Genomic DNA, 18,745 nt, shown 5'->3' with positions numbered 1-18,745 from the left:
TTCAATAAATTACCGTTCACGTTCTATTTTCACCACAGTCTATCTTTCATTATAACATTCAACAAGTGAGTATAGTGATTATATTTACCAAAGTACTTCAACAACAAGCCTATTATAAGTTTCTAAAATACAAAACTTCTCAATAACCAATGATTAAACCTTTTATTCAAACCTTTTATCATCACTATTTCATAACATATATTGTTGCTCACATCGTTATTTGTTTCTTAAATATGCACAGCTCATTTTTATAACACACTGATCCAGGTCTGTGATGTTAAAGAGCCGTTCTAAAGAGCTGGTCATGAACGCCACATCCTGAGTGGTTAAAAACAGCGACACCAGAGCCTCACATGGGGAACAGCAGGCGACCACTGAACGTGCTGTGGTGATTTTGAGTATCAGAGATTACATGGTTCTGCCACAGACGCAGAAACACCACGTCTCCGGCCTCCAGGAGCAGAGTGACTCCATTGGACGTGGTGCCGTATCCGTCGTTCACCTGCGATAAAAACATGTTCTCCGTTCTTCACTAACACGGCTGCTGAATAGTATGAACCTCCATGAGCCATGATGTAGAACTCAAAGTGGTAGCTCCTCTCACCGGGGCGATGAAGAACCCTGTAAGAGAGATACAGTCAGGACATCCACTCAATTCTTATGTTTTTGGCTCTATAAACCACCACAATAGATTTAAAACAGCAAAGATGTGCCTGAACTGCAGACTTTCAGCTTTAATTTACATCCAACTCAGATGAACTGCGTAGGAATTGTAGGTTTGTGTGTGACTAAAAGTATTGGGACAAAGTGGCTGCTCAGCTGTTCCCTCATTATCACATTGATGAGGAGCAGATGAGACGTCCACAGTTCATTTCAGTGAGATTTGCATTCTGGATATTGTTGCAACATCCACCTCCTCAGTGGAACATGGTGGTACAGCATCATGGCATGTATTTACTGATGTGACTGTCGACAAAAGCAGCAGGATGAATTCTGAAGTGTTTGGGCCAATATTATGAGCTCATCATATTCAGCCAAATGCTTCACAGTGCAGATGGACAATGACCAGGGCCGGACTGGGACTGAAAAACAGCCCTGGACTCTGACCAGCCGGGCCCAAATTAGCGTAAATGCGACGCTTCCACAAAGACATGTTAACCTCTTACCTCCCGTATTAACAGAGAGCATTTTCTCCTGTTCGGCTTTACCCAAATCTAAAAGCTTCTTGACTGGAGAGCAACACTGTAACGCCTCATTTGTAAGCTAAAATCTAGAAAAGTGAGGGTAACTTTTTGTCGCCGCATTTTTGTCATGTTTTCATCACTTTTTCTGTCACTTTTTTGTTGCGTTTTTGTTGTTTGGTGTTTTGTTTTTGTCTCTTGTTTTTCATTTTTTTTCTTCATGTTTTTGTTGTTTTTTCATCGCTTTTTTCATTGCTTTGTCGTCACATTTTCGTCACATTTTGTTGTGTTTTTGTCACTTTTTTGTTGCTTTTACGGCGCATTTTTGTTCCGTTTTCATCCTCGTTTTTGGATGCTTTTCTTATAAGCTTTTAGATTTGGGTAAAGCTCGATTACGGCAGGGTGTGAGAGGTTAAGGAGAAAAGTGAGAGGCCAGACCGGTGGCCCTAGAGCCAGTGGCCCTTCTGTGCTCTTCCAGAATGGACATATGGCCAGTCCGCCCCTGACAATGACCCAAAACTACAGCCAAAGCCAAATCTTTTTATGGCAAAGAAGTGGAATGTTGTTCAATGGCCAAGTCAATCACCTGACATGAATCCAACTGAGCAGTGTTTCAGCTGCTGAAGTCATAACTGAAGGGAAAATGTCCCAAGAACAAGCAGGAACTGAAGACATTTACAGTCGAGGCCTGGCAGAACATCACCAGGGATAAAACCCAGAGTCTTTGACGTCTGTGCCTTCTGGACTTCAGGCTGTCATTGACTGAAAAGGATTTGCAACCAAACATGAAAAATAAAAAGTTTGATTCATAATTGTTGCTTTGTCCCATTACTTTTGGTCCCTTGAAAAGTGGGAGGCTCACATAAAAACACTTGTAATTCCTACACCGCTCACCTGATTTAAATAGCCTCAAATTAAAGCTGAACTTCCTGCACTTTAAGGACATCTTCGTTGTTTCAAATCTTTTGTGGTGGATTATGATGATCGATGTCCCAATATTTATGTGCCTGACTGTAGTGTAGTGCTGCTGCTGAACACTTCACTGTAACATTATTTCAGTTCCTTCACCTGTGTCTGGGCTGTAGGCCTTTCCAATGTTGGAGACCACACGTTTGAACACCAGAGTGGTGTGAACGTTGATTGGTCCAAGCGTATGCTCGCCTGATTCCGACAAAGAGGCAGAGAAAGCCACTTGTCCCACTGGAACGAGAAGTTTAACAACAACATCACAGATTGAACTCGATGCTTTTGTGAAAACAACATTCCCGTAGTTTTTAATGTTCTTCCTCTGGTTCCAAAGCATCAGTTAAAGCCTCACCTGCTCTGTCTCTCCTCAGAGACTCCACTTGGTTTTCAGTCTCGTTGGTCCGAGTCTTTAAGCTCTTTAGTTCAGAGGCTTGAGCTGAAGCAAAACAATGAGTCTTAAATCAGTCAAGAACAAAGCAACAAATTGTCTCAAACACACTTTGCCGCATCAGAGAGAAGTGTCGTCTTTAATCTCACCTTGGTCAAGTGTTTGCATCTGCTCCATCCTCGTCTGCAGCTCCTCCATCCTGACTTCATATTCAGCCAGTTTAGCGTTTTGTTCTGACAGAGAGAGCAGTCCAGTTAGAACAGAACAAAGATGGAGCAAAAGCTTCATCCTCACCTTGGTTGAGCGTCTGCAGCTGCTGGATCATCAGTCTGTTCTGGGCCAGTTTGGCGCTCATCTCTCGGAGCACAGCGTGGAGGTCTGACAGACAAGGATGAGGCACATTCACACTCTCTGGACTTCCTTGTCTTTGTTCAGTGATCTCAGCTCCAGACCGAGAGCAGAGCAGCAGCAACAGACACAACACACTCATTTTCCTGCATTCTGGTCAATTCTAAACAAATAAAAACAATATAACAAATAAAACAGTCATGATCTGGCCATTCTGCTGTTGTGAAAAAGTCCTTGTATAATTAGTCCATCCAAACTGACACTAGTGCATCTTTAACCCTTAAATGACCCGGTGGCTGTAGCCTATGGGTGGTCAGCATGATGCCTGTACTTTCCATCAGTGGCCTTTATGACCAGGATCAATGGTGTTTAGGGTTTCAGGTTTTGTGGATGGAATGTATACGTAACCATGGAGACGGTTCAATCAGCAGGGAAAGCCAATCAACCGATATATAAAGCCGATTTTTGTGGATTTTACAATATCGGCCGATCAATCTTCTCCAGGATAGAAATTGACAGAGACTTTTTGCTTTGGAATGAGGGAGGGCAGGGAGTTCAGCTTCCCGATGGCCCGGTGGACGAAACTGCTCCTCAGTCGACTGGAACTGACCCGTAGATTGCGCAGTCTCCTCCCTGAAGGCGTTACCTTGAAGAGACTGTGTGATGGTGCGAAGAGTCCCTGGTGATTCTGACGGCTTTGTGGGTGAGACGGGTCGAGTACATCTCCTTAATAGAGGGGAGAGGAGCTCCACAGATCTTCTCTGCTGCTCTCACGATGCACTGGAGGCTCCGTCAGCAGGAGGCAGTGTGATGGAGATGGTCAGGATGCTCTCTATAGTCCCTCTGTAAAAGAACCACACAGTGATGGAGCTGGTCAGGATGCTCTCTATAGTCCCTCTGTAGAAGAACCACACAGTGATGGAGCTGGTCAGGATGCTCTCTATAGTCCCTCTGTAGAAGTTGGACATAACGGAGGCTGGGACTACGAGGGAATGTGTAACTTACAAATTAACGACACATTAATAGAAGTGACAAGTTTATTATTTACTTTCACATTTCTCCATCTGCTTTAAAAAGTTGAACATGTGCAAATAATAAATCCACTTTGCATTGGTCACATATTTAGATCAATGTTATTCATTCATTTATTGAGTGGTTTTAATGACAGATGTTGAACTCAGGATTCTGGAACAAAAGGATTTAGAAAAAGACAAAGACGTGACCAAGAGTTTCCCTTCATACGGTTTAGTTATTTTATTTATTTATCTGAAGGAGATTTTCCAACATCTCTAATGATTTACTTTGTTTGATCAATGAACTGGGAAAGGAATGTCAGGAAAAGGTCATGTGACCGAAACTCATCTGTATAATTGAGACTCTGATCCTCAGTCTGACAGAGACACTGAGGAGTCTAAACCCCAGAGCACAAACCCAGGGCTCAGGGTGTGAGTGAAGGTGGTGTTGAAGGTGTGGAGGTGGATCAGTTCCTCAGAGGAGGCTGTGTAGAAGGACAGAGAGCCAGCAGCACAGTCCACATACACCCCTACTGTCCCAGAGGAGGAGCCGGGCTGAGGGAGGAGGGTTTGTTTGTTTTTCTGCCAAACAGAGAAACCATCTTTAGAGCAGTCCAGACTCCAGGACTGATCATTGTATCCAAACCCACTGTCATCACCTCCTCCTTTCCTCCTGATTCTTCTGTAAGACACTGATATATAAACCCATCCACTCCACTGGACCTCCCAGTAACAGCGCCCAGTCAGACCAGAGTCACACAGAACCTGAGGCCTGACATCAAATCTGTCCTGATGATCTGGATACGGCTGATCTTCTCTCACATGTGTGGCCTTTTTGTTGTTGTCAGACAGTTTGAGGTTCCTGTGAGCTGTGTTTGGATCCAGAGAGAGTTCAGTGAAATCTGACGGAGAGAAAACACAGCAGCAGTTAGTCCCTGTTCACTCTTTACAGGAGAACGACATTTATATTGATTTGAAATAGACTGAAAGATTCAAATATAAATATATCAATAAATACATGATTGTTTTAATTCTTTTTTCCCTTAAGAATACAAGTAAATGATGAAACTGTGCTGATTTTTAAGCCACAGTTTGTAACATTTCACCCCGACAATAGAATAAAACAGGAGCTTTAATGATTGTTTCTGTAAAAATGCTTCTGTTCCAAAGGCTTCACAGGATCGTCTGAGTGAAGCTGAGCTCATTTATTTATGTTTCAGTTTAGTTTCTCTTGTGATGTAGCCACACATAACCTGGAATGTTCTGAAGTGACATTTAACAAATATTTTCTTTCATATTAAAACTTGAATTCTTGTTTGTGTCGCGCTGTCGCAGATAAAGAAACATAATGAACATTTACATTTAAACTCTTAGAAAGTGGTTTATCAGGAACAAAACACGTCTCAGACTCATGAAGGTGTAACGTTAGTTTAGTTCCTGTAAATGACTGATTTAAGAATATTGAAAGACTTGTTTCTTTTCTAAATAATAAATGTATTTTCCATTCTCAAACGACTTTCTTCAAGTCGTTTGAGAATGGAAAATACATTTTCCATTGGGCTGTGTGACAGTGGGCGGGGCTATGTGACAGTGGGCGGGGCTGTGCGTCAGTGGGCGGGGCTGTGTGACAGTGGGCCGGGCTGTGTATCAGTGGGCGGGGCTGTGTGACAGTGGGCGGGGCTGTGTGTCAGTGGGCGGGGCTGTGTGTCAGTGGGTGGGGCTGCGTGACAGTGGGCGGGACAGTGTGACAGTGGGCAGGGCTGTGTCAGTGGGCGGGGCTGTGTGAGGACTGATAAAGTCTCAGGTTTAACCTTTGTGTCGTCCTTCAGTTTTCTTTCTGTCGCCCCCTAGTGTACACAAATGGACAGAATCTCAGGAATCACTTCTCACCTTCTCAAAACTCCCAAACATGTGATTTATTTGGGAGTTTTAACCCTTTATTTGCCAGTTTCAAAACCAAACCTTTGAAGTTTGTTACAAACAACATAAAAACCTGATTCTCTTTATAATAATGAAGAGTTCAGAGCTGGGACTGATGTGGTGTTTAGAGCCTTGGACGTGTCAAAGATCAGCAAAAAATGGATATGAAGCATTTGTAGTTTTTCTGTCGTGGACGATTCTTTATGTCCAGTTGTTCATTATAAAAACATTCAGGACTTCCTTTGTCTTTGCTCCCCTGTCTCCGTATAAAAGTCATATATTTGATCATTTCATTTTGCAGAAAAAGAGTCAGGTTTGACATTTGTCCTGTATTTCTTCAGTTTGGACCTTGTTCCTGTCGTCCAGATGAATGAAATCATGTTATTTTCCCATTAGGATATAATGGAGCGATGGCAGAACCTGGACTTTTCTCACATCAAACTTCACATTTTAAATCTCACTGTAATACAGGAAAAAAGTCACATATCTGTGATGTCAGCATTTCATTTGGAAGAAAAGGAGTTGAATTTGACATTTTCATTGCATTTCAGAACTTTCCACTTTTCTAACATTGTAACAGATGCATGTGTTTACAGTCAGTTTATACTGAAGCTGTGGCCCAGGGGAAACTGCAGGATTTGTTTGTCTTTATGTTTTATATAAAATATATGAATATTATTAATATTAACAAGTGATTTATCGACAATAATGTTGAGTGTGAAGAAACAGCTCAGTGGGAGCGTCACAATCAGGGGTTAGTTTAGAAGCAGAAAAGTCTCTGTTGAAAACGAGGCCCAGGTTTGTAAACCTGAGGGAACACAAGAATAAATCCAGACTGCAGGTCTTTGTCCAGGTTATTTTGTGTGTTCAGGTCACTTTCAGCTGATAATTACTATTTATGCACACAAAAAAATGAGTTTAGGCTCCGCCCACTGGTTATCATATAAACACAGAGTTTACAAATTGTAGAATATGAACAGAGCCGGTGCTGGCCCTTCTGGGGCCCTAAGGAAAAATCCACATGGGGCCCGACAGTTGCATCCCATGGTTATTGGACAAAGAGCGGACCCATTTACGGCCAAAAACAGTTCCACTGTACAGTAAAGCAGAGCAGAAGTGGAAAATAATGACCTCAATTCAGGCCCTGCACCTCTGTGTGAGAACCACTAACACTAAGCCATTGTCCAACTGGGATTTAGGACGACAACTACTGGTCTATTTCCCCCATTTTTTAAAAGGGTAAGTGGCAAATGGGTCCATTCTCTCACTTCTGGCCCTGACCCACAGTTTGGGAAGCGCTGATTTAAAACAAACTGAAACCTGCACCTGACAGTTATTTCTGTCTGACCACTGAGAATTAGCCTGTGAGTCGCCCGACTCGTTATAGACTGTGCACATTCGGAGAACCAGAGTTACTGTAAGTTACTGTGTACGTGAGAACCGTGTGGATTCAACTCCTCTTTAAGACAAAAAGGCCACGGACACGGCTTTACTCTGGTTTATTCATCAAACTACTGTCCTGATTCTCCACTAGACACAATGAGAAGAGTTTAAATGGGTGTGTGGCCGATGCCCCAAGTCTGCGCAGAGAAAACGCGAGCGCTGCGCCCGGGACTCGGGAGACATGATGCAGCCGTGCAGGAGCCGCGGAGGAGGGCAGCATGAGGGCAGCATGAGGCGAAGTATGAGGGCAGCATGAGGCGAAGTATGAGGGCGGCATGAGGGCAGCATGAGAGCGGCATGAGGGCAGCATGAGGGCAGCATGAGGGCAGCATGAGGGCAGCATGAGGGCAGCATGAGAGCGGCATGAGGGCAGCATGAGGGCAGCATGAGGGCAGCATGAGGGCAGCATGAGGGCAGCATGAGGCGAAGTATGAGGGCGGCATGAGGGCAGCATGAGAGCGGCATGAGGGTGGCATGAGGGCGGCATGAGGGCGGCATGAGGGCGGCATGAGGGCAGCATGATGGCAGCATGAGGGCAGCATGAGGCGAAGCGAGCACCGGGAGACAGACGGCCGAGCGGGACACGAGCGGAAGAGAGACGGGGGGAAGGCGGTCGGTCTCTCCTGCTCATCTACCTCAGCAGACTGTGACAAGGTGTTGTCCCCGTAACAACACCTTGATTATTCAGTGAAACAACACCGTAGTTTGACTGAGATGCGGGGCCCTTATAGCCACAGGGGCCCTACGCAACAAAAAGAACGTTTTCTGCAGAAATCCACATCTCAAGCTGCAACACAGACAACATGTCAGGAAATGAAACAAATAAATATTTAAAAATGTTGAAAATGAACACAGGATGAACACAGGGTTAAATGAACTTTCTCCATAATAATAAGGAAGGTCTCAGTTCTAAAGGTTTGAGTGAAAAAAGCTCAAACTCTTCTGACCTCAATATCGCAGCTGTCGACACGAGAAAAACTTGTACAACAGAAAATCTTCTCAGAACAACCAACATTTTAAAAGTATATTAAGAGTCAGACTTACATCTCCTGATCGGGTTCATCCATCGTTCTCCAGCAGGACTCAGTCTGAAACAGACACAGACTCAGATCCACAGTAATAACTGTGTAATAACTGCGTATTAACTGAGTAATAACTGTGTAATAACTGTCCTCACCTGAGAGTGGAGAGTGAGCAGTGGGGCTCCTCCTGTAGAGCAGTCAGGAGCTTTACTCCTGTGTCTCCTGGATGGTTGAAGCTGAGGTCCAGGTCTGTCAGATGGGAGGGGTTGGACCTCAGAGCTGAGGCCAGAGCAGCACAGCCTTCCTCTGAGATCAGACACCCTGACAGTCTGAACACACAGGGTTAAACAGAGTCATAGAAATGACAAACTCACAGAGATGAAGAGTAAACCCTCTGACCTGAGCTGCTCCAGTTTACAGTGAGGACTCTTCAGTCCAACAGACAACATCTTCAGCCCTGAGTCCTTCAGGTCGTTCTTACTGAGGTCCAGGACTGTCAGACTAGAGGAGCTGAGGACTGAGGACAGAGCTTCACAGCTGCTCTCTGACAGGTTACAGCTGCTCAGTCTGGAGGAGACGGAACATTTACAATAAGACACAAAGTTACACAAACACAAAAATAAGAACTGGATTCAAAGAGGCTGTTTTTACAGGTGTTTAAATCTGAACAGCAAGAGAAGCTTCTACATTGCAAATTGAATGAATAACGCTGCGTACAAATTAATTTAAAGCTTTTGCTGTTGTGACACCACTCACATACCGTCTATAGCCTCAAACAATATTTTACACGTCGTTGGTTGGAAAATGCCACATTGACCGAACATGTCCAGTGGTTTCCTTCCTGGGGCTCAGGAGGAACATGAGGAGCGTCTCATAAGCTCCAGCAGCAGAACAGCCACTGGAGAAGATTCAAAGACTATTCAAAGATGTGCAAGTGGCTCGAAACACAACTTCAGCAAGTTCTAAATTCAATTTGTTTCTATTTAGAGTTTGTTGTTCTGACTCTGAACTTTAAGAGCAGAGATGATCTTTTAAAAGAGACAGAATAAGAGTCAGGACACACTTGCCCCGCCCACCTCCTCCTCTGATTGGTCCCTGTTCAGTCAGTCACTCTCTGTCAGCCAATCAGAGTCAAAGCTGATGTGGTCGTGCTCCTGTTCAGGCTGTTTTTGATGAAGGAACAACTTTATAACAAGTTTAACTAGAGCTGCACAATTTGGATAAAACAATCTAATTGTGATTTTCCAGACCGATATTGTGAATCGATATGTGGTTTTAATATTTTATATATCGCCTGTGATTCATTTTTCATGTGTCTGAGCATAAACTTCTAAACTGCTGTTAAACATCACGGTGCTCAGTTATTACATTTCAGCTTCATCAGTCTGAAGAGAGAACATACTTAGTTCTAATCATTCTCAGATTAACATAGCTCTCTCTTCCTTCCTGTTCAGTGACATAAATACAATCTCTGAATCAAAAGCTGCAAAACGCTGTTTGTTTTAAGAAAATCCGCCTCATATTTACATGAAAAACCTGCAGTGAAGATGTTCCAGTTGGACGAGCCTAAATACAGTGATACGAGCGTATGGTGATGAACGCAGGAGTTTGTCTGTTTTGAACCACCTCGACCTGCTCCCTGAGGAAATGATGATTCTGTGACTACGTCCGACTCTCAGGTCGTGAGACTTTGTTTGTTTCGTGATAATAGTTTGCAGTTCGCTCTGCCCGAGACACAGGTGGAGTTTGTTTACAGCGACTGCAGAGACAAACATGATTCTCCTGAAGACACTTTTCATTGACCAACAGCCAAAGGCAGCGAGGCTCCATCATTCTGATTGGAGAACACGTCTGTCACTCAAACTGTGGAGGACGAGGCCTAAAAAAACAAACCCTCAGCCCTTGAGGTCACGTTACAGCAGCAGCTCAAACCTCAGTTTCAATGTGATGAAGGAAAATCCTGCAGCTCCAGGTTTAAAGCTCTAAAAGTGTTTTTACTGCCTTTGACTGGAATCAAATTTATAAACATTGTTCAGGGACAAAACTACAGTCTAAACAATAAACACTATATAATTTCCTGAGGCAGCACAGTTCCTGTAAAGTAATCTCATGAAAACAAATGATCTACTTGGTCTTAAAGAAAAAACTGACACTGGGATATTTCAATCACGTCTTAAAACATTACAGAACAATAACAAGAACTGTGTACATGTATTTAACAAATAATTAACATGAATTAAAAAAGAAAGATAAACCCTCTGACCTGAGCTGCTCCAGTTTACAGTGAGGACTCTTCAGTCCAACAGACAACATCTTCAGCCCTGAGTCCTTCAGGTCATTGTTACTGAGGTCCAGAACTGTCAGACTAGAGGAGCTGAGGACTGAGGACAGAGCTTCACAGCTTCTCTCTGACAGGTTACAGCCGCTCAGTCTGGAGAGAACACACTGTTTTAGGAGAAGTTTAGAAGGTTCATACTTACATAGACCTCACTCACAGAGCTTTGTTGGAGGCTTTGACCACTGGCAGCAGCCTCAGCAGAGCCTCCTCTGAAGCACAGTATTTCTTCAGCTCAAACTGTTCCAGAGCTTCTTCTGATGACAGTAAGATGAAGGCCAGAGCTGACCACTGAGCAGGAGACAGTCCACCTTCAGACAGACGTCCTGAGCTCAGGTACTGTTGGACCTGCTTCACCAGAGAACCATCATTCAGTTCATTCAGACAGTGGAGCAGGTTGATGCTTCTCTCTGCAGACACTTCCTCACTCAGCTTTTGCTTGATGTACTCAGCTGTTTTCTGATTGGTTTTGGAGCTACTTCCTGTCTGTGTCAGCAGAACTTGGAGAAGGCTCTGATTGGTCGGCAGTGATAGACCCAGGAGGAAGCGCAGGAACAAGTCCAGGTGTCCGTTTGGACTCTGTAAGGCCTGGTCCACAGCCGTCTGGTGCAGATGTGTCAGTTTAGGTTTGACTCTGAGCAGAGTGGACTTCTGTGTTTTTGTGGAGAGCAGGTTGACTCCAGTGTCGATGAAGGTCTGATGGACATGAAGAGCAGCCAGAAACTCCAGCACACTCAGATGGATGAAGCAGTAGACCTTGTCCTGGTACAGGCCAGGCTCCTCTCTAAAGACCTGTGTGAAGACTCCGGAGTACACTGAGGCGGCTGCAACATCCAGCCCACACTCGCTCAGGTCACTCTCGTAGAAGATCAGGTTTCCTTTCTGCAGCTGCTCAAAGGCCAGCTTTCCCAGAGACTGCACCATCTTCCTGGTCTCTGGACTCCAGTGTGGGTCTGTCTCAGATCCTCCTTCATACTTGATGTTCTTGACTTTGGCCTGAACCACCAGGAAGTGGATGTACATCTGAGTCAGGGTCTTGGGCAGCTCTGCTCTCTCTCTGGTCTTCAGCACATGCTCCAGGACTGTGGAGAGGATCCAGCAGAAGACTGGCATGAAGCACATGATGTGGAGGCTTCGGGACGTCTTGATGTGGGAGATGATTGTGTGGGCCTCGTCTCTGAACCTGTTCCTGAAGTACAGCTCCTTCTGTGGGTCGCTGAACCCTCGCACCTCTGTCACCATGGAGACGCACTCAGCAGGGATCTGATTGGCCGCCGCGGGGCGTGTGGTTATCCAGAGGCGAGCGGAGGGAAGCAGGCTCCCCCTGATGAGGTTCACCAGCAGCGCCTCCACTGAGGCGCTCTCTGTGGGCTCCGTCAGGGCCTTGGTTTGGGTGAAGTCCAGAGGAAGTCTGCACTCGTCCAGACCGTCAAAGATGAAGAGCAGCTGCAGATCTTCAAAGCTGCTCACTTCTTCTGTTGCTCTAAAGAAGTGATGGAGCAGCTGCACCAGGCTGAAGCTCCTGTCCTTCAGCACATTGAGTGCTCTGAAAGTGAAGGGGAACAGCAGCTGGACGTCCTGGTGGGCTTTGCCTTCAGCCCAGTCCAGACTGAACTTCTGAGTGAGCAGTGTTTTCCCGATGCCAGCCACTCCCTTTGTCAGCACTGTTCTGACGGGTGCCTCTGTGTCCGCGGGGCCTTTAAACATGTCTTCACATGTGATGGCTGTCTCTGCTCCGCCTGCTTTCCTGGAGGCTGCTTCCATGTGTCTGACCTCATGTTCCTGGTTGACCTCTGAGGCCCCTCCCTCTGTGATGTAGAGCTCTGTGTAGATCTGCTGCAGGAGGGCGGGGCTTCCTGCTTTAGCCACGCCCTCAAACACACACTGACACTTCTGCTGCAGGTCACGCTTCAGTTTACGCTGAAGAACTCCAGAACATCTCCCTGAATGAAGACACAGACAGAGCCTGAGTCTCAGAGAAGATCAAATGACTGAGTGAAATGGACCTACTGCTCCACAGACGCTCAGCCAGCTCCTTCTGCTGCCTCCTCCTCAGGAAGTTCACAGTGATCTTCAGAAAAGCCTCTCCATCCTCATCAGGCTCTAAGCATTCTGGGTAATCTGTGCTCAGAACCTTGTGGACTTTCTTCAGCTCCTTCTGGACAAAATTGAAGATGTCCTCCTGCAGAAGCTGCACAGACACATTAGAAACAACACAAATGCAGTCAGTGTCAGATCTGTGTGAAACAAGTCCATTCATCTGAACATCTGCAAACTTCAGTGAAGGACACACCTTAAATATGGAGTCCAGCTGAGTGTGATGTTGCTGAGCTCTGAGCTCTGGAGCCTGCTCCACTCTGTGACAGAGACACAACAAACACCTCAGGATTCAGCTGTTTCTCTCACACTTTCAGAACCTCATTAAACCACTGTCTGTCCTTGTGTTTAAACAAACTCAATCTTACAGATCTGAGGAGAAGTTCTCTGGTGCCCACATGGACCGGTCGCTCTTGAGGGACTCACAGTCGGGGCCTGGTTCAGAACCGTCTGGCGGTCTTTATTTGACAAACCAAAAAAAGATTTATTTATATATTTTATGTTTTGTCAGTGAACTTTGGTAAATCCAGATAAGAACTGTTTTTGATCATGTCTGTGGGGCATTTATCACCATATTAACATTTCATAATTGTTAAGTGTTTACAATCTCCATTACATTTTGAAAATGGGTTAGTAATGACTTACAGTGGACCATGTTTTGTTTTAAAATCAATAAAATGACTCTCAGAGCGATCACTTCTTATTGACACCGGGCCGGCTCCAGGAGCAGGTCTGTGAACACAGAGCAGAGTTTAGAGGCGACTCTGACACGATGGATGTTCAGGTTACTTAGTAACCCAGGTTCTCTTAGTGGAGTCTACAGGTGTTTCTCAATTGTGAATCACTTCATAGGAATCCACGTCCTTAAAGTGGTGTTTCAATTCACCCAGAGTCTTCACCCTCCACAGCTCCACTCCTCCGTTTGGCTCATTTACCCATGATGCACCAGTGGTTCATTCACTTCGTTGGAAAGCTTTTTTTAATGGTCTTTAATAGGGAAAATCAGAGTATACAGCCAAGCGTTCAGTGATGACATGCATGCATTCTGTTTAGGTCCACACATACACACATGACACGTGCCATTTTGCTTAAATGTTAGGAAAGAAGTGACTTGCACTGTCACTTTAGTACGATGCATATTATCATATTACTGCCACAGTGCACCAAGGCACCCTTGCTTACCTCTAGAAACATAGATCATGAAAATGCCCAGAAACTCCTTTACAGTTTTTGTATATCTTATAGTTTCTGCCTGTGGGAAACTGCTGTGTGTTTAAATTGCATCTGTAGCTGTTTCCGTACATATGTCCACCATTGTGCATTGTGCATATGAAATCAATGAATGAAGTTTAAACAGCTTAAAAGCTCACCGCTCTGTCCTGAATTGCATTGGTTTGTCCATTGATCGGTCAATGAGAGACTCACAGCTGGAACCGGGTTCAGAAGGAGAATGTTTCTGGAGGATTCTGAGACAAAGGAGAAAACACACTTAAGTGAAACATATGGGACGGTCCTGGATCAGCCTGAATATTTACACTGGTTATAAACAGTGTCACTGTTTCCTTCACTCAGAAAACTGTGCTATAGTTCTGATCAAGCTGTCAACAAGTCTGTGTTTTCATTTTTAGATAGAGCCACAGACTGAACTTTTCCAACCCTTAACTCTCTCATGATGAACCTAGTAGTTGTTGACGACATGGCTGGACTGAGCTTCACTGTGTTTTTTTGGGTGTTCTTAATCTTTGAGATGGACACAGCGGGGAGAAAGAATAATGCAGATCTCTGACCACCAACAACCTTTGTTTAATATATTGTCTGCATTTCAGTCGCTAAATTACACAGGTGGCACAACATGGGTTGGCATCTTAATAATTGACATATGTATCAACATATATATGTAAGATCTCATTATAATCGTATATTAGGCTACATCAAAACTCTAGCTTGTCCTGAACATCCACAGATGCAGTTTGATCATAACAAGCACATGGAGCCCCAAACTCTCTGAAACCTTTCAGGTACATACCTGTGTCTCCCCCCGCAATCGGTGAGATTCATGGAGAAAAGAATGGATTTTGGCACAAGCAACAATTGTGAGGATGAACTGATGAAGACTGGCTCCAAAATGTTCAATCTTTTCTTGTCTCTCCTGTAACAAATCTATTTTCTCATTCGGAGCATGATGCCAAGCAACAATTGTGGTACATGTGTAGTACATTTCTCAGTGATGAGTAAATCCTTCTATAGATGTTTTAAGCTTCTAAAATTAGAATAAATAGAGTCATGATTTTCATTTTTATAACCATCATGTGAACATTATTTATTTTGGCCTATTAACTGCTTCTGCCACCACACAAGTGGTGTATATCTGCTCAGTCCAAAACAGCTCCTACACAACAAAGTTAGAGCCTTAAAGAGGCTGTCTGCAGATCTTCCAGTTCACCACAAGGACGTGCTCTTTCCCCTGGCTTTTTATCATGTACACCGGCATGATGCAGAGCTAATGTGAAAGCATTCAGAAACATGCAGACGCCTCTGAGCTTGCTCCAGGACAGGGAGACCAGCCAGGGCCCGACTGTGCAGGATTTGGTGAAATGGAGTGAAGACTCTTTTCTGCTCCTGAACGTGAAAAAAACTAAAGACATGGACATAAACTCTAGGAAAAACCGCCACAGTCTCTATCCAGGAGGAGAGTGTGGAGCAGGCGACCCAGGACACCTGTGGTAACGGCAGCTTGTCCATGTTAGAATACCTAGATTTCAGTGACGCACATTTTACTCCAATATAAAGTCAACAAAACTGCAGGTCTCTGGTAACTGTGTAAATGTTACTTACTTTTAAATAAAAATAGGATTTTCCAATAAAATACACATTTTCATTCTCATGATATTGCAAATAAAGATTAAATGACAACATAATGTGCACAGCCAGACCTCAAATCCCGCCCCCTTGGTATGTTATTGACAATCCTGATGCTCCATGTGGACAGTGTGATGGCTCCAACGTCTGAATATAAGACTCATCACAGCATTTCATCCATAAAAAGTCGGTCTACTCAATAAAGTTTTCCCTTTTGCTCCTTTACGTTAAACCGCGCAGAGAAATAAAACGGACTGGTTTTCACTTGTCCACATTTTTTGTAGAAACGCAGACACAGCGCCACCTCGGGTCGTCAGGGGCAGTGCAGTAAAGGCAGACCTCACCTCTGGTCTTTATAAACACAGTCAAGTAAACAGGTTAAACACGTCGTTCTTGTGCCAGTTTCTTTATCCAGACGATAAAAATCCAACGCTCCCATTTACAAATGTATTTTACTTTTAGGGGACACAAAAAAAACAGAACAGAGGTCAAAGGTCAGTGTGTGTGGGACACCGGAGGCTCACCTCAGCTCCGCCCTCTTTACACCATATCAATGACTGATGAAACATTATGGCATTTTAACTATGAAACTGATTAAAATCATAAGAAATCATCATCATCATCATCAAAATAACTTGTTTTTAAAAACTTTACGGTATTTTCATATTTAACCCCACTGCTACATTAACGTGGTGGAGTTGTTTGAGTGCCCGAATGATCCTAGCAAACCCACCCCGTCGTTAGCCCCGCCCCCAGTTCGATTTGGAAATTGCGTCTTATTACCACAATTCCAGACTGTCTCTATATGTATTTATAAATACATAAATAAAGTCAGTCATGCAGTTGTTGTGGATGATGGCGGTGGTTTCCATGGTTACGCTCCATGGTTGTGTGTGATTTAACTCTAAGTGCAGCCTTTTCTGTTCTCGTTTTATTGTCGACCACATTAATGTATCACAGTGAGTTTCTTGTTTTTACCTGTAATGCAGTGAATAAATGTTCATTTATGTGACACATGTTAAAGCTAAACAAAAGTATTTTACCTGCTCTGAAGTCTCGCCGCTTTGTAAATGCTGGACAAACAAAAACTATTCCTGAGTGTGTTTTCTATGTTTTATAATTGAGGCTGAGCAGCTTTGGCCAAACTCTAATAAAAATGCTTTTTAATTTTGAACACAAATCTCAAAGTGCTACAGAAGATCAGAGCAGTGCAATTTAAAATCCTACAAACACCAATAAAATAACTTTTGGACTAGACCTGCCACTGATGGATTATTTTTCTTCTCTTCTGTCCTTTCCAGTCCAAAGGTCAGATCCGCCCACAATAGTGTTTTTTATTTGCTATGGGAAATTTTATGTTTCCGTCCATCTTCCAAAATGCGTATTAAAGCTTACTTATAAAAACAACCTCAAGCCGCAGATAAACCTGTGCAGATTAAGGCTTTAAAGGCATATTTCCCTGTGTCCATCACAATCAGAATCAGAAAAGTTTTTATTGCCATTGTTTGAGAACAGGATCACAAACTAAAAATGTTCTTGGTGCAGATGTGCAACATAAAACATATAAGAATTTAGATAAAAATAAGATATCAAACTTTAAACTATGAGAGTATAGGGGACATGCATAAAGAATATAAAAATAAATAAGATAAATAATAAAAAGTAAAATGTTGTAAAATAACAATAATTGACATGGAACAACAGTGAGATTCTATTTCCAGATGTGTAGGTGTATAAAGTGATAAAGTGATATAAGGTGATAAAGCAGCGGCTCTAAGTGTGAACACACCACACAGAGCAACAGAGCAGATACATCCATGAGTCTGTGACTGAGCTATTAGTCTATCGCTCGTTACTTATGCAAAACTTCAAACTGTGCTTTAAAGTCCAGTGATGGAAACACAGTGAGTGTTGGAGCTGACTCTGACATGGAGGACAGTGCTGGATCTCACCTCTGAGTTTCAGGCCGGTCAGTGGCTTTAGAGGGAACGGCTTCGTCCTCTCTGACCTCTGGCTCCTCCATTGTGTGTCCAGTTCTGACTCTGAGGCTGAAGCTGAAACAGACCAGGGATTGTAAGGAAATCTGAACAAACGTCTGACTCATGCTTTGCTCACACGCTACAGAACATGAAGACCATGTCAGTGAGATGAGCTGATACACAATGGTGACACCATAGTCATTCTGTACATAACGTGATGTACAGATAATACACAAACACATAGACACAAACAGCTGATTCACAGATAGGCAGTGTCATCCTCTCTGTGCAGAGGAGCAAGACGAGGATAAAAGGGACTGTCAGCGGAGGTCTGGACTTCACCTCTGTCTTTCTGAAGTCATCAGCTGGTTTTACTTCTTTGTAACGCCTTATCTTTAAGACAATTTCTATCTCTATTTCTATATCATCTCTTCTGGCTTTTTCCAAATATCTGTACTCGCGAGATACAAGAGAGCCCCCCCCCGAGGGGAGGCCTGTATTCTGGCACCTGTGAGTCTTTGGTTTAAACAAGTCCTAATTTAACATTTAACACTTGTAAACTAAACCGTCTGAGGTTTTGTTCCTGCAGGAGTTCAAATGTATTTATTTATTGACCTTTATTTAACCAGGATAGTCCCACTGAGATTAAGAATCTCTTTTTCTTTTTTTCAGGGGAGTCCTGGCCCCAGAGGGGAATCTATTGTACATGTTTTTAGTGGTAGGGGAAACCGGAGTACCCGGAGGAAACCTACGCAGGCACGGGGAGAACATGCAAACTCCACACAGAAAGGCCCCATCCAGGTGGGAATCGAACCCGGGACCTTCTAGCTGTGAGGCTTGAGCGCTAACCGCTGCGTCACCGTGCCGCCCAAGCCGCTACGTCCCATTGTTACACAATAACACAGTTTGTTACACAATAACACAGTTCCCTGTGCAGCGTCACGGGGGGGCAGTGACATTTATGTTCCTCTTTACTGCTGCTGCTCTGTGTGCAGGGACCAGCTCAGACGGGACGTTCCCAGACCCGCTGCCTCTGATCATTTTAACTTTTAACCATTGCTGTTGCCCACATTAGCTATTTTAACCTTTAATGTTGTGGGTTTTTAATTTCAGAACTCAGTCTATTTTTCATCATAAATTGTAAGCATTTTTTTAATTGTTTGTCTCTTTTACAGTCGCACCAAATTGCTCTGA

General features: G+C 43.9%; 1 pseudogene across 1 annotated transcript; it reads right to left on the bottom strand.

Moving 5' to 3' along the window:
- Positions 1-349: 349 nt before the first annotated feature.
- LOC306960562 (NACHT, LRR and PYD domains-containing protein 3-like) lies at positions 350-17,595 on the bottom strand (annotated as a pseudogene). Its single transcript has 17 exons — positions 17,525-17,595; positions 14,084-14,179; positions 13,082-13,171; positions 12,910-12,973; positions 12,627-12,807; positions 10,777-12,559; positions 10,545-10,712; positions 8,437-8,848; positions 8,304-8,347; positions 4,315-4,798; positions 4,185-4,201; positions 2,830-2,913; positions 2,685-2,768; positions 2,500-2,583; positions 2,250-2,381; positions 605-621; positions 350-502 (listed from the first exon to the last, which is right to left on the bottom strand). The product of its transcript is annotated as an NACHT, LRR and PYD domains-containing protein 3-like (transcript).
- Between the last annotated feature and the right edge of the window lie 1,150 nt (positions 17,596-18,745).

The sequence above is a fragment of the Gobius niger genome, assembly GCF_951799975.1.
Source record: "Gobius niger genome assembly, chromosome: 3".
Lineage (NCBI taxonomy): Eukaryota > Metazoa > Chordata > Actinopteri > Gobiiformes > Gobiidae > Gobius > Gobius niger.
The sequence above is the reverse complement of the archived record's forward strand: the minus strand, read 5'-3'. Positions and strand labels throughout refer to the sequence as shown.